Source organism: Aethalodelphis obliquidens, unplaced genomic scaffold (genome assembly GCF_003676395.1).
Source record: "Aethalodelphis obliquidens isolate GAN/ISIS:26980383/991018 unplaced genomic scaffold, ASM367639v1 scaffold29, whole genome shotgun sequence".
Lineage (NCBI taxonomy): Eukaryota > Metazoa > Chordata > Mammalia > Artiodactyla > Delphinidae > Aethalodelphis > Aethalodelphis obliquidens.
Genome location: NW_020837973.1, coordinates 13,820,395 through 13,834,492, shown reverse-complemented (window position 1 = coordinate 13,834,492; position 14,098 = coordinate 13,820,395). Strand labels below are relative to the sequence as shown.

Here is a 14,098-nt window from a genome sequence, read left to right as displayed (position 1 = left end):
TGCTGTCAGGTTTGGTTTCTGGAGCTGAGAACAGGTTCCTCAGACTTCAAAGTACAACCCAGCGTCTCTCTGTGACCTTCCCCTGAGGGTCTGGTTTGGAGAAGAATCTCAAACCTTCTCCGCTTGTCCTGCACCACTGTGTTGGAATGTGGGTGCCTTAGGTACTTGTTGTTGTGCTCTTGGCCTTGGGGGCTTTGGCTGTAAGTCAGAGAGAGAGCATTTTGTTCTGACATTTCCTTGTATGTTTCCTCCCCAAGCAGGGCAATGGGGGAATATGGTTAGGGAAATGTGCTTTAAGGCTTTAGTTCATGTTAAAAAATATTTGCTAGGCACTTACCACATACATGCAGAAATATACCAGCAGCTGACATAAATATTAGAGATGGATATTAATTAACCAACAATTAATTAATTAGACAACTATCTATTAGACACCTACTCTGGCCAGGCACTGCAACAAGCACTGGGGATGCAGCAGTAAAAAAGAAAAAAAATCAGACACTTCCCTGGTGGTCCAGTGGTTAAGACTCTGCGCTCCCAATGCAGGGGCACAGGTTCAATCCCTGTTCAGGGAACTAAGATCCTGCATGTTGCAGGGAGAAGCTCCTCCCCACGCCCCCCCCACCAAAAAAAGTCAAATTCTTGCTCTCACGGAGATTACAGTATAGTGGGAGGCTCAAAATACAGAAAATAAATAGGTTAAGTAATGAAAGTAATGGTAGGAAAACTGTGGACCCTCTGCCAGACTGCATAGAGCCCAAATCCTGGCTCTACCACATAGGTGCTGTGTGATGTTGGACAAGCTGCTTAATTTCTCTGTGCCTCAGTTTCCTCATCTGTGAAATGGGGTCGATAGGGGACCCACCCTGCTTTGCTGCTCTGAGGATTCAATGAGACAGCGGGTATAATGCTCTTAGAACAGGCCCAGCATAATGTAAGCCCTTAGAAGGGCTATTACAGTGTCAGTGCCAGATGGTGTCAGAGAAAATTTTCTAGAGAAAATGAAACTGAAGGGGCAGGGGAGGGCGGGAAGCATGAGGGCACCTGGGGAAGTGTTTGCAGGTAGAAGAGGCTGGCAGGGTGAAAGGCCTTGCTCAGAAGGAGTCAGGCATATTCAGAACGAAAACCAAAACCCAACAAGAGGCCAATGAGGCTGCAGTGAGCAAAGGGTGAAAACCAGGGGGTGGTGGACAGAGCCACACAGGGCCTAGTAGGTCACTGTAAAGGTAAATATCTGGAAAGATCTCTTGACCTCAATAGGGTGATCGCTTTCTTGGCAAAAGTGACTGCCTGGAGGCGATTATTGGTAACAACTGTGAATTTTTATATTCAGATTCCTGGGGACATAATTAAACGTTTGTCCTCTGTATGTTTTGTACTTGGTCTCCTTGTCTGTGATGGATGGGATAAGTCCTGGAGTTTCCTATCTAGTCTGCTCTTTTTCTATGAACAAACAGTAATTTCACATCAATAAGGGGAAAAAATGAAAGTTTAAAAAAAGACCCATGATTCTGCCAGCTTAGCAAAATAACTGCTTTGATTTTTACCACATTTCACACCAGGAGATTTTAAACAAAATGGGGACCGTAATATCTCCTAGCATGGTTGCTGATGATGGATAAATACAGTTTGGGTATGAATGGGGGTAGATGCTGGCAATGAGCCCCTCCTCTGAATCCACATCTGCAGAGGTTGGGCCTCGTGTGGAAAGGTGAGCACACATCAGGTCCACGGCTGGGATTCAGGAAGAGATGCGTGTGTTTGACAGGCGAGGAAGGTCCAGCCGCAGCCCAGTTGCTAAGAGGAAGGACAAGCCAGCTGAGGGGAAAAATGTCACCATGAGGTAAAAGGCAATCAAGAACCCCCATTTTACAAAGGGACAAAGGGAGATTGTGAGTGTGACCCCCAAATGCCTACTCCTTACACCCTGGTTGAGGTCACCTCTGCCCACGTGTCACTGAGAAAGGGGCTGCTGGGCGCCAGCAGGAGCTAATCAGAAGGACAGAGGCCTGGGAAGTACAGGCGGCATATGTGGTGTGGTGTCCACGTGGCTTTGACAGACCCCCGGAAGCCACCTCTGCAGACCTGGGAAAGCCCGCTTGTACTGGTCCACCCACTCCGGTGACCCCGAAATCCTCAGGCGCAGGGAGTCAACTCTGCAAAGCACCGGAAGCCTGTGCCAGCCAGGAGGTTTGTTTGCTTGAGACTTGGGGATTCAGATTGAACAATTATTAGTAATAAACCACACAGTATGTGCCCGGCACACAAAAGATGCTCAATAAAATTGAAGCCATTCTTTCCATGTTCCGCTTCTTCTATTTTTTTTTTTTTTTAAGCGGTACGCGGGCCTCTCACTGTTGTGGCCTCTCCCGTTGCGGAGCACAGGCTCCGGACGCGCAGGCTCAGCGGCCATGGCTCACGGGCCCAGCCGCTCTGCGGCATGTGGGATCTTCCCGGACCGGGGCACGAACCCAGGCCCCCTGCATCGGCAGGCGGACTCTCAACCACTGTGCCACCAGGGAAGCCCAGCTTCTTCTATTTTAAATTAAACAAAAGTCAGTGCCATTGCCAAAATACTCATCGGATATGAGAGGAAAGTCACAGCCACAGATATTTACTGTGCACTAGCTGAGCTCCCCTAGGGGGCAGGGATAGACATTTAATTAGATCGATATACAATTTGTGGGAAACAATTGCACGTGTCCCCTTGTGAATATAATGAAAGGCTAGGCTAAGTGACAAAAGAGAGCTATGCACAGAGAGCTATGGTCCAATGAAGAGGAATGAAGAGGAAGAGATCACATGATCATAGAATCACATGACAAAGGTAAGCTTCACAGGACGATATGATCACGTGATCAGGGTAGACTTCAGGGAGGAGGTGCCATTTACGTCATGACTCTAAAGATGGGAGTAAAATTTAGATGGATGGGAAGAGAAGGGAGCACGTTCCGGGTGAAGGGACCAATAGACCCAATGGAAGGTGTAGACCCACTCAGGAGACTGCAGTGGTCCGGGGAACTGGAGCATGGGTGAGATGAAGGGGAGGAAATCCTGGGTGGTCCCACTGGAAGGAAGGGAGGGGTTTGAACTTAATTGAGTGGTGACTCAATTAAATCATGAAATTAAGCCATGAAATTTTTTTGAGAAGGGGAAGTTAGTTAGATAAATGCAGATCGACTCCAGAAAAAAATAAACATCAAGCAGAAATGGATGTCTTGCATAGACTAGGGAGGCATGAAAGGCAGGAAAAGCTATTGAGAGGCTGCTTATGAATGGGATGCTAATTAACATTTGTGGGGCACCTACTCTATGCCAGGTGCCTTATGGGGAGTGAGTGACTTTGTTGATAGATTAAGCAAGTTACCTGAAGCCACACAGCTGGCAACGGGCACTGCTGGGATCAGAGGTGGTACCAGCCTCCTTTATAGAGGCTGTGAGAACATCCACTCTGTGCTGCTCTTGGTAGAAGAGACGGTGGTGGAATTCAGGGGCAACAGTGGAGATGGCAGGTGGAGAAAGCATTGGAGAAATCTTGTGAGGTCAAAGCTTCGTGACTTGGCCAACAGTTGCCTAAAGGAGGATGGGAGAAGTCCAAGAGAACTCCAAGGTTTTGGTTATGGGTAACTGGGAAATAGTTAATAATAAACTCAATAATAAAAACACAGAAGTCAGGAAAAAACTGATTGGAGGGGAAGATACTGAACATGTAGAGTTTAAGGGACTGGATTCTTAACTCTGGGAGCACACTGGAATCCACTGAGTTGTTAAAAGATTTTAGACTCCTGGACCCCGCCCAGACAGGCTAAATTGGAGTTCTGGGGGTGGAGCCAGGGTACTGGTAGTTTGTGAAAGCTGCAGGTGATTCCAATGTGCAGTCAGAAGAAACCCTCTCGGGACTTCCCTGATGGTCCAGCGGTTGAGACTCGGAGCTCCCAAAGCAGGGGACCTGGGTTTGATCCCTGGTCAGGGAATTAGATCCTGCGTGCTGCAACTAAGACGCGGCGCAGCCAAATACATAAATAAACAAAATATTTTTTAAAAAAAGAAGAAGAAGAAACACTCTCCACACAGGGAGAAAACCCAGGCACTGATGCTCCCAAGAAATTTAAGAGCTAGAGAGAAATATCTGGGAGGTGGTTGCATAGAGGTAAGAGTTGAAGTCAGGAGACTGAACAAGAACATTAAGGGAGAGTAAACAAGAAAGAAGAGGTGGGCTTCCCTGGTGGCGCCGTGGTTGAGAGGCCGCCTGCCGATGCAGGGGACGCGGGTTCGTGCCCCGGTCCGGGAGGATCCCACATGCCGTGCAGCGGCTTGCCCGTGAGCCGTGGCCGCTGAGCCTGCGCGTCCGGAGCCTGTGCTCCGCAACGGGAAAGGCCATAACGGTGAAAGGCCCACGTACTGCAAACAATAAATAAATAAATAAAATTAATTCCCCCCCCCTCTTTCTGCTCACTTCTAGAGCTACGCTTTCAGGGTACTCTGGCTTGACTTTCCCTGTGGGGAAAAATCCAGGGAAAAAATATGTCCTAGAGCAGGATGGTGGTGGTGATGAGTAAGAACACTTAGAGAAGTGAGGGAAGTTCCTCCCTAATTGCAGGAAAAAAGCCCTTTTGGTCTCATCTCTGCATCTCAACTGTGGCTACATCAGAAGCATTTGGTCCTGAGCCTTGTCCCGGGACTTTGGTGGAATTGGCCTGGGGGTTCCAGAGCAGCTCCCCAGCAATAGTCCACGAACAGCGTCTAATTGAAAACCTCTGCTCTAGCAACGTGGAATGCTTGTAGATTCCAAGTGTACCATCTCCTTCCATGTCTTTCTATCTTTGCCTATGTTACTGACACCTGTTCATTTCAACTCAGCTTCCCCTAGGAAGTCTTCCCTGATCCCCTGGCAAGGGCCTCTCCTTTGCCATTAGAGCACTGTCTACTTTGTATTGAATGGATCTAGATATGTGTCTATATCCATATAGTGCATACTTATCCTTTACAAATACTTTGCCCGGTAGCGTCCATTTCCCCTTTCTACTTAGGGAGAGTCCTCCACTGTGTACGTTTGATGAAGCCTCTGGGACAGGTATTCACTACGTTGGACTTGGGATTTCTAATATTGGAATACTAACAAAAGTCATAGTGAGAGTTCAGAATTCACTCAGTGGTGCTGGCAGTGGCAATGACCATCACAACTAGTGGCCAAACCTGACTGCTTCTCAACATGACTCTGGCAGTGGTGGCCTCCGTTAGTTCCAGTGAAAATGTCCAGCTAGTCCGGTGATTCTTTGAGCTACCCAGCAACCTTCTTTAAAAATACCTTTGTTGTTGTGGTGGTTGAAAATAGTCAGAGTGGTTTCTGTTGCTGGCAACCCAGAAGACTGACCAATATCCTACCCCACTAGAACCATCAGCTTCTCAATAGTTATGGACCCTGTCTTCTTCATCGTTTATTGCTCCAGGGTCTTGTATATGATATGTTCACAATAAATGTGAAAACCAGATGAACACAGTTCAATCTTATCTTCATAACCCCTAAGAAACCATTTGTGAGGACTTATATATATCAGATGTAGTGTTTTCCAATGATACATAATACGTCTTCCATTTTACGGTATGCTATTCGGTCATGCAGGATCAATTAATTAGGCTGTCAGCATTATTTTTGTGGATGTAGTTACCTTTTTAAAGGTATTGAAGAAAAAGATCTTTGAAGTTTGATGTCATCTATTCCCAGGCCAAGCCAACAGCGGCCAGGCCACTCTTCCTGGGTGAGATGTACTGAGTTAGATGAATACTATCAGAACTGAATGCACATCCTCTCTCTCTTCCCCTTTACTTCCTGTCTTGCTCTCTCCATCTCACTTCTCCCTTTCCCTGTCCCTCCTCCTCCACTTGCTTTGACGGATACACTGTGGAGTCCCAGACTCTGGCTCCCTGAAGGCCCCCATATCCTGCTAGACCGCATACTCATTATAAGATGTGCCAAGCCTAGACATCCACCATCAACATGAAGTCTTTTTTTTGTTTTTGGCGGTACGTGGGCCTCTCACTGCTGTGGCCTCTCCCGTTGCGGAGCACAGGCTCCGGACGCGCAGGCTCAGCGGCCATGGCTCACGGGCCTAGCCGCTCCGCGGCATGTGGGATCCTCCCAGACCGGGGCAGGAACCCTTGTCCCCTGCATCGGCAGGCGGACTCTCAATCACTGCGCCACCAGGGAAGCCCCCAAGTCTTATTTTATGCCCATCAGACCCACAGTGCACATCGTTTCAATGAAAAACTCTTGGACCAGGAACAAGGGGAAGCAGGGAAAGTAAGTATATGACAATCACTCCCTGCTCTTAACTATATTTCTGTTTCCACCAGACAATTCCCACACATATTCCTCCCTTTCTCCCTCTCTCTCCACCGTCTTTCAGTTCCATTGCAGATTGGGAAAATAGCAACTGCTTGGTAGCACAAAAGAACAAGGAGAAGGGGTGGGGTGGGGTAGAGAGAGGAGTGATGAAGATGGAAAGTGACAAGAAAGAAATAAAGGCAAAGCATATCCGCCAGGTTAAATTTTTGGCGTTCAGGGAAAGGCCCGAAGTCTGCCAGATGCAATCAAAGAATAAGGGAGCAATGGAAGTATCTTCTCCCAGAGAATTCACTGACGAGCAGTCAAACCATAATTTCCATACTTCACTTGATTTTCTCCTTATCTTCTTCCAGCTTTGAACAAGCGCTACCAACGACTTGGATACATTATTATGCGAGAAACCAGTGGCAACTTACCTTTTATTCCAAGCATCGATTTTCACCTAACACTGGGTAGAGATTTCTCAAACCCTCATTCAGATAAGTAGCTGGATTGCACTTGGGGGAAAAAAAGAATCCTATTCCTAAATCTTGATGTGAAAATGACAAATTATCGAGAGCTGACAGGCCGTAAAATCATTTAATTCAACACTTCCCTTCACAGACAAAGAAACGAGACACACACCCTTTGAGTACTCAGCTCTTTGACGCAAGAGCCCAGAATAGAGACTTTTCTACTGAGTCATGATAAGAGCAGTGAGGGGGATAAAGTCAAAGAGAAGATGATTAGGTTGGGGAAGCTTGTGTTAATAATTCATTCTGTATTTGTGTTGTTCAGAATTTGAGGATGCATTTTGATAAATTATTCATGGCAGAAGAAGGTACAGAAAACATCCAATGACTTTTTTTTTTTTTTTTTTTTTTTGCAGTAGGCCTCTCACCGTGGGCCTCTCACCGTTGTGGTCTCTCCCCTTGCAGAGCACAGGCTCCGGACGCGCAGGCCCAGCGGCCATGGCTCACAGGCCCAGCCGCTCAGTGGCATGTGGGATCTTTCTGGACCGGGGCACGAACCCGTGTTCCCTGCATTGGCAGGCGGACTCCCAACCACTGCGCCACCAGGGAAGCCCCCAATGACCTTTTTGAGAAGCACCATTTCCTGGGTCCAGTATAGTGTAATGAAATTAGTCCACCAAGTGTCTTTGAATAAATTTAGTGAGCATCTTCCATAGACATCCTGAAACACCCTAGATGATAAAGACCGCGTCTCCTCAAGGGACTCTTATGAATCCACTTGCATTAGAAGCCTGAAGAAATGTCTGTTTTTGGAAGTTAGGTGATGGCCCCTCTCTGACAGGTCAGCTAGGTGACTGTGGAACACTGGGTTTCTGCAAATCACAAGGGCAAGAGGCTGTGCCTCTCAGGGCGAGAGGAACATTAACGCAAACGGTGACCAATGACGATCTGCACTATTCCAACACCTACTATACTTCCATATCATTAGTAGGAGTTTCCAAAAGGTTTGTTGAACAAAGAGTGAAGACTGAGTGAATTAATGAATGAAAGCTAGTGACTTCCTTCAGAGTACAGAAGATAAATCACCCAGCATAGAATGCAAGATTATCTGAAATGCTAGACACACATTTCACCTTCTTTTTGCTCTAAGCCCCTTAATCTTGGAAGAGTGTAGACTGTATTTGAGACTAAAAAAGGTCAGCCTCAAGTTCTATCAGGTTAAAAGTGTGTCTGTAGCCCCCCTGCTACTTGGGTAAGTTTAAGAGTTTATCATGGGGCTATGTGTTAGGAACGTGGATTAAAATCTTGAAAGTAAGTTATAAGTCTTAAAAAATAGAAACTTTTTTTGTAAAAGAGTAAAAATGATTTAACTTGGGTAGCTGGAGGGAGCTTAATGTCTAAAATGGATGTGAATAATTTTTCTTTCTGACTTTTATGAAACTTCCCTTTTAGGCTGCCCTGAAGAATTACAGAAGAGCATTTGCAGATTTCTGCTTAAGTAAAGGCCCAAGGATCTGGAAAAAATGGAACAAAATCCTGGGGCCGAGTGAGTTATAGATAACATATATTTAGAAACGAACAGACAAATGTCTCTATATAATGATATCACTAAGCTAGCAGAGTTTCTTTCTTTCAAATGGAAAATAAGCAGCAGGGTGGTAGTGCCATTTCTGAAACTGAGCTACGGTTGTGTTTTATTGGTAGGTCTGCACATCAAATGAAAGTAGTAATTCAGCTAGTTTGCTTTGGTCTGTGTGTCTGCCCATCCCCCCTCTCTACGCCCATCCTCCTGACTCATTTCCCCAAGCAAATCGATGAATTTGTGAATATGGAGTTGGAATTCAGCCAGGAATATCTGACAATGCTGTCTCATATTGCCCGAATCTATAAGGAGGAAACTATTCAGATGATTGATGCTCCTTAGGGCAGAATATTAAATTGATCCTTTGGCAAGAAAGACCTTATGACACTTAACACAGCAATTCCTATAAATACCAATGTGATTATCAACCAGAAGTAAGACTTACCTCTTTCTCAAAACTAGGCAATGAGTTCTGTATACATTTTTGTGTAGCTTTTATGTTTAATATGTGTGTACCTTGACATGCTTAAAGCAACCACGACATAAATTACATTAGTGAAAGTGTATTGCCAAGCACACAATGTACTTGATGAAATGCTTCCATTATAAGACACTGTTTCTGAGCACTTACCTTTCAAGTAAAATATCTTCTAGCCTGACATTTTTTTTTTTTTTTTTTGCTTTCTCTTACCAAAGTGGAATTCTCTTTTCAGCAGAAAGTTTCATTGTATTGCCTCCTGTGACATGACTATATTTTAACAGTTTAAACTTGCAGAAGGTATATTCTAAATTGTACTTTCTTATTATGAACCTAAAACATTTGTAAAATTTTTCTCTCCCTGGGATGGCCTTTCTCACGGTCATCTGTTCAATCATTCAATAAATATTTATTAAGTGCTGCTTTGTGTCAGATCCAGTGTTCTAGGCACTGGGTGTTTACTGGTAACCAGACAAGGTCCCAGGTAAAGACAAACAAAAATCAGAGAGAGTAGTTTAGTTGGTGAGTGAGGCATAGGGTAGGAGTGCCGTTTTAGATAGGGTGGTCAGGGCAGACCTCACCGGGGACATAACACCTCAACAGAGACCAGAAAAAAGTCAGAAGTGAGAAAGCAGCTGTCTGAGGGGAGAAGGCTTGGGGAAGAGAGAAAATGTGCAAAGACCTTGAAGAGAGACATGATGGATGTTTCTATATCAAATGTGCCTGGTCTCCTCTTTACCTCTTGAGAATGTCTTCTTTTAAAAATGACTGAATTAGGGCTTCCCTGGTGGCTCAGTGGTTGAGAGTCTGCCTGCCGATACAGGGGACACGGGTTCGTGCCCCGGTCCGGGAAGATCCCACATGCCACGGAGCAGCTGGGCCTGTGAGCCATGGCTGCTGAGCCTGAGCGTGCGGAGCCTGTGCTCCGCAACGGGAGAGGCCACAGCAGTGAGAGGCCCGCGTACGGCAAAAAAAAAAAAAAAAAAAAAAAAAAAAGACTGAATTATTGGCCATGTGGAATTCAATTGCTTCCTGATTTTGAAGGGAATGCCTGTTCCACTGAGCATTAATCTTGGTAAACATGGCCGTTTTAGGACCTGAGAAATGGATAGTCCAGATTTGGAGAGAAAAGCAATAGGTGAGAACGTTGGCACTGGCTTGTCCTGGCAGAGCTGGTGACTGAAACAAAGAGATAAGTAATTAAAACCTGTGTGACAACATGAAGAGGTTTTTGAAAATGTTTCATATGAAAATAATTAAAATAAAGCTTTCCTCCAATCACTGTCAATCATTGAAAGGTCTGGCTGTGAAAGTTTTTACTGGGTTTTGGGAAAGACAGTCCTTTCCCCCGACCCAATAATAGTAAATGTGATAGCTGTTCATTTGACCCCATGGATTTGTGTATGTGTTTGTCTAAACTGATACAATATCATAGCCTGCTTTTAGCAGTCAGGATTTTACAAGTTTTGACCTCTCTCTATGCAGATATGCCACAGGGAAAAATGTTTGATGGATTCAGATGGTTTCTGTCTGTGAGACCAAGTACCTAAGGATGAGAGAGCTGGCCTCTGTGTGGCTGAATTGAACAGCTGGATTTGTCAGATCCCATCCACCCTAAGTCCGGTTACACATGAAGCAGGTGAGCCAATCTGACCACAGTCCTCCTGGGACAGTTTCCTATGTCCTCTTCGCCATCACAACCCTTCCTCCTTCCTCCTCCTTAAAGATCTGAGTTGCTGACTCACTTTCTCTTCTACGACTCCAGTCTTAATTCTTGGGGATTTCAAAGCCCCTGTTACAGTTCCTTAACTTTCATGTGCTGATGATGTCATTTCCCTCCTCTGTCTCAGCCTTTCACTCCTTCTGTGTCATTCCATAACTACAAACTCTGCATCTCTCCCACATCCCACCATTGTAACTCTCCCAGGGAATCAAGTACCCTGATTCCCCAGCAGCCCTGTTACTCCCAAGGGTCCTACCACGTTGCCGCTGCCCCTTACTTCTCTCGTGTTCTAACTTTGATCCTTAATTTCCAGCCTCCATCATTAAAATTATTCCTTGGCCTATCTCTTCAACTCCCATGTCCCTCTCTTGATTAGCAGCATTTCTTAGTCTCCTTGTACATCGCTGGAGCAAAACACACAGCAATGTGGATTAGGGTCGCTCTAAATTCACATTTACCAACATCAAGTGGGCGGTGTAGGCTGCTTGGCAATCATGGTGTTTCCCCAGGTCATCCACCTGGCTGCTCTCTGGGTGACAAATTCATCCTTTCTCCTCTTCTCAGACGTCTAAATCTCAGCTGATGACCTTCTTCCTATTTTCCTGAAAAGACAGAAATAATCAGAAGAGAACTGCCGTAAGCTCCCACCCTTACACCTACCCATCCACTTGTGTCTGTGCCCATGTAATCTTACTCCTCTCTCTCATGGATGAACCAACTCTTTTTGAATATCTCAACCACTGATGTCTACTCGAGGACATTGCTCCAGCAATTTTAAACCCTCTTTAATACATCAGCAAATTTCCCCAACCTACAGGATCACAACCGTCGGCATACAGACATGCTCCTATTTCTCCTTTCCTAGGAAAAAAAAACCTTCTCTTGAACCAACTTCACCTTCCAGCTATTGTCCTATTTCTCTCCTGCCCTTTACAGCAGAACTTCTCAAAAGTGTTGTCTATGCTCACCATCTCCAACTTTCCCCCTCCAATTGAATGAATTTCATCCATGTTTTCATTTCTCTGAAGGCACCAGAATTATTGCTACCAAGGTCATCACTGACACCAACATTGCCCAGTCCAATGGTCCTTTTCCGGTAGTTTTCTAACTTGACCTTCGGCATTTCACAGAGTTGACTTCTCTCTCCCCGTGAAACACTTTCTTCACTTTAAGTCCTGGACACCCCAGGACACCCTGGTTTTTTCCTTCTCAGACTCCTTTTCCAGTTTTTCTTCTTCTCTCATCTTCAAATACTGATGTTCCTGTAGGCACATCACAATGTGTACAAGTGTTCCATTGCTACATGGGTTTCGTGGCTACTGTATTGAACAGAACAAGTCTAGGGAATCATTATATGATTAGTGCCACGATTAAGTAGGCTTTGTCTCAAATAGCCTGGCTTTGGATTTAGATCACCTCCATCCACCCACATGTACATATGCATACTTAATAGCTGTTTGTTTAAGTCATTTGGAAGTAATATGAGGAACTACTTCGTAGGATGATTTTAAAGTTAAAAGAAATAATTTAGCACATTAAAAAAACTCAGTAGACATTAGCTATTATGGATATGGCCGAAATGGTGGGTTTTTCAATCTCTTAAAACTGGAGCGTCCAATAAGACCTAGTAAATCCTATACTTTGCCTACACTCGTATGCTACAATAATAAAACAATTGCAACACAAATCTTTTATTGGAATTAACAAAATGATGAGTGCTGTTTTTGGTAAGAAGCATGTAGATGTGATTAAATATTATAAATGAATTGCCAATTATATGGAAAAGCCCAAGTGCAAGTGTAGATAATCATGAATGCTACAACAAACTCTTCTACTGACCTGAAAGATCCTGAGTTCTCACCACTGTTCCCTGGATTGCAAGTGGAGGAACAAATGTTTCTTTCATGACCAGTTCCTCTGGGTTCTGGTGTATACTTGTTTATGACTGAGCTAGCTAGAAGAACGTATTCCAAGGAATATTTTGCCAAATAGTAGTTCTGAGGTATATTACTAGGACATCCGTAGTGACAGAAAATTCTGGATTAAGACTGCTTTTATTTTTTTAATTAATTAATTTATTTTTTGGCTGTTTTGGGTCTTCATTACTGCACACGGGCTTTCTCTAGTTGCGGGGAGCGGGGGCTACTCTTTGTTGCAGTGGCTTCTCTTGTTGTGGAGCACGGGCTCTAGGCATGCGGGCTTCGGTAGTTGTGGCACATGGGCTCAGTAGTTGTGGCTCGTGGGCTCTAGAGCACAGGCTCAGTAGTTGTGGCTCACAGGCTTAGTTGCTCCGCGGCATGTGGGATATTCCCGGACCGGGACTCGAGCCCATGTCCCCTGCATGGGCAGGCAGATTCTTAACCACTGCGCCACCCAGGAAGTCCAAGACTGCTTTTAAATGACAGAACTTCTCAAAGCCTCTTCCACTTTCACCTGAAAATGAGTCTTCACGAAGAGGTCTCGTCTACAGGGCTTCTGAAACCTATTTGGCTATGGAAGACTTCAACTTTTTAAAAAGAAGTATCTCTGTGTGAACACTTTTTGGAAAAATCCTGGCATAGAGAATACCGATGTTTGTCATTCCACCTGTTTTGCTTTACTATTTTATCTTTGGGGCTTAGCCTAGTAAATGACACATAATAGGTGTTTAATAAATATTTGTTAAAGGAATGAAGTGTAAGCAGTGTTTTCTAGCCTTTGAAGCCATGTGTCAAGCAATAGATGATTCATGAATATTCATGATATGATCACTGCTCTTGGATAGTCACTGATATGAGCAGTTCCTTAGGTGCCAAACCTAAGCTAATCACTATAAAGTAATCACTGCAGGAAGATACAATGTTTAAAGGCAGGGAGAAGAGACTTTAATAATCAATTTGTGTTTTAAAACAAACTTCCTGGAACTTATGCATGAATACTATCACTTTCAGTGGCTTTGAGAAAACTGTGTACTTCATTCCTCAGAGAAGGTTTAGATTACATGGCCATGAGGCGTATCGTATCATTCATTCATTCAGCAAATTTGCACCTGCTCTGTAACAGGCACTATTCCAGGCATGGGTAATCCAGGAGTGAACAAAGCCGGGGAGGTCTGCGTTCTCTAGTGGAGGAAAGGGGAGCATGAATTAAAAAATATGTAAAAATGAATTAACTGCAGTCTGAAATAAATGCTGTTAAGGCAGCAACAAAGAAACGAAGGGGAAGAGAGCCAGGGGTCAGGAATCTGTCCAGGTACCAGAGAAAACACAAGGACAGGGATAGAGCCCAGGCAGGACATACCATCAGAGATGAAGTAAAAGTCTGAGCCTAGGGCTTCCCTGGTGGCGCAGTGGTTGAGAGTCCCCCTGCCGATGCAGGGGACGCGGGTTCGTGCCCCGGTCCGGGAGGATCCCACATGCCACGGAGTGGCTGGGCCCGTGAGCCATGGCCGCTGGGCCTGTGCGTCCGGAGCCTGCGCTCCGTGACGGGAGAGGCCGCAGCGGTGAGACGCCTGCATACCGCAAAAAAAAAAAAAAAA

The 14,098-nt window shown here is 45.0% G+C and overlaps 1 non-coding gene across 1 annotated transcript; it reads left to right on the top strand.

The window, feature by feature from the left end:
- The first annotated feature begins 503 nt into the window (after nt 1–503).
- TRNAG-CCC (transfer RNA glycine (anticodon CCC)) lies at nt 504–575 on the top strand. Its single transcript has one exon. It is a non-coding gene; the product is annotated as a tRNA-Gly (tRNA).
- Nucleotides 576–14,098: the final 13,523 nt, after the last annotated feature.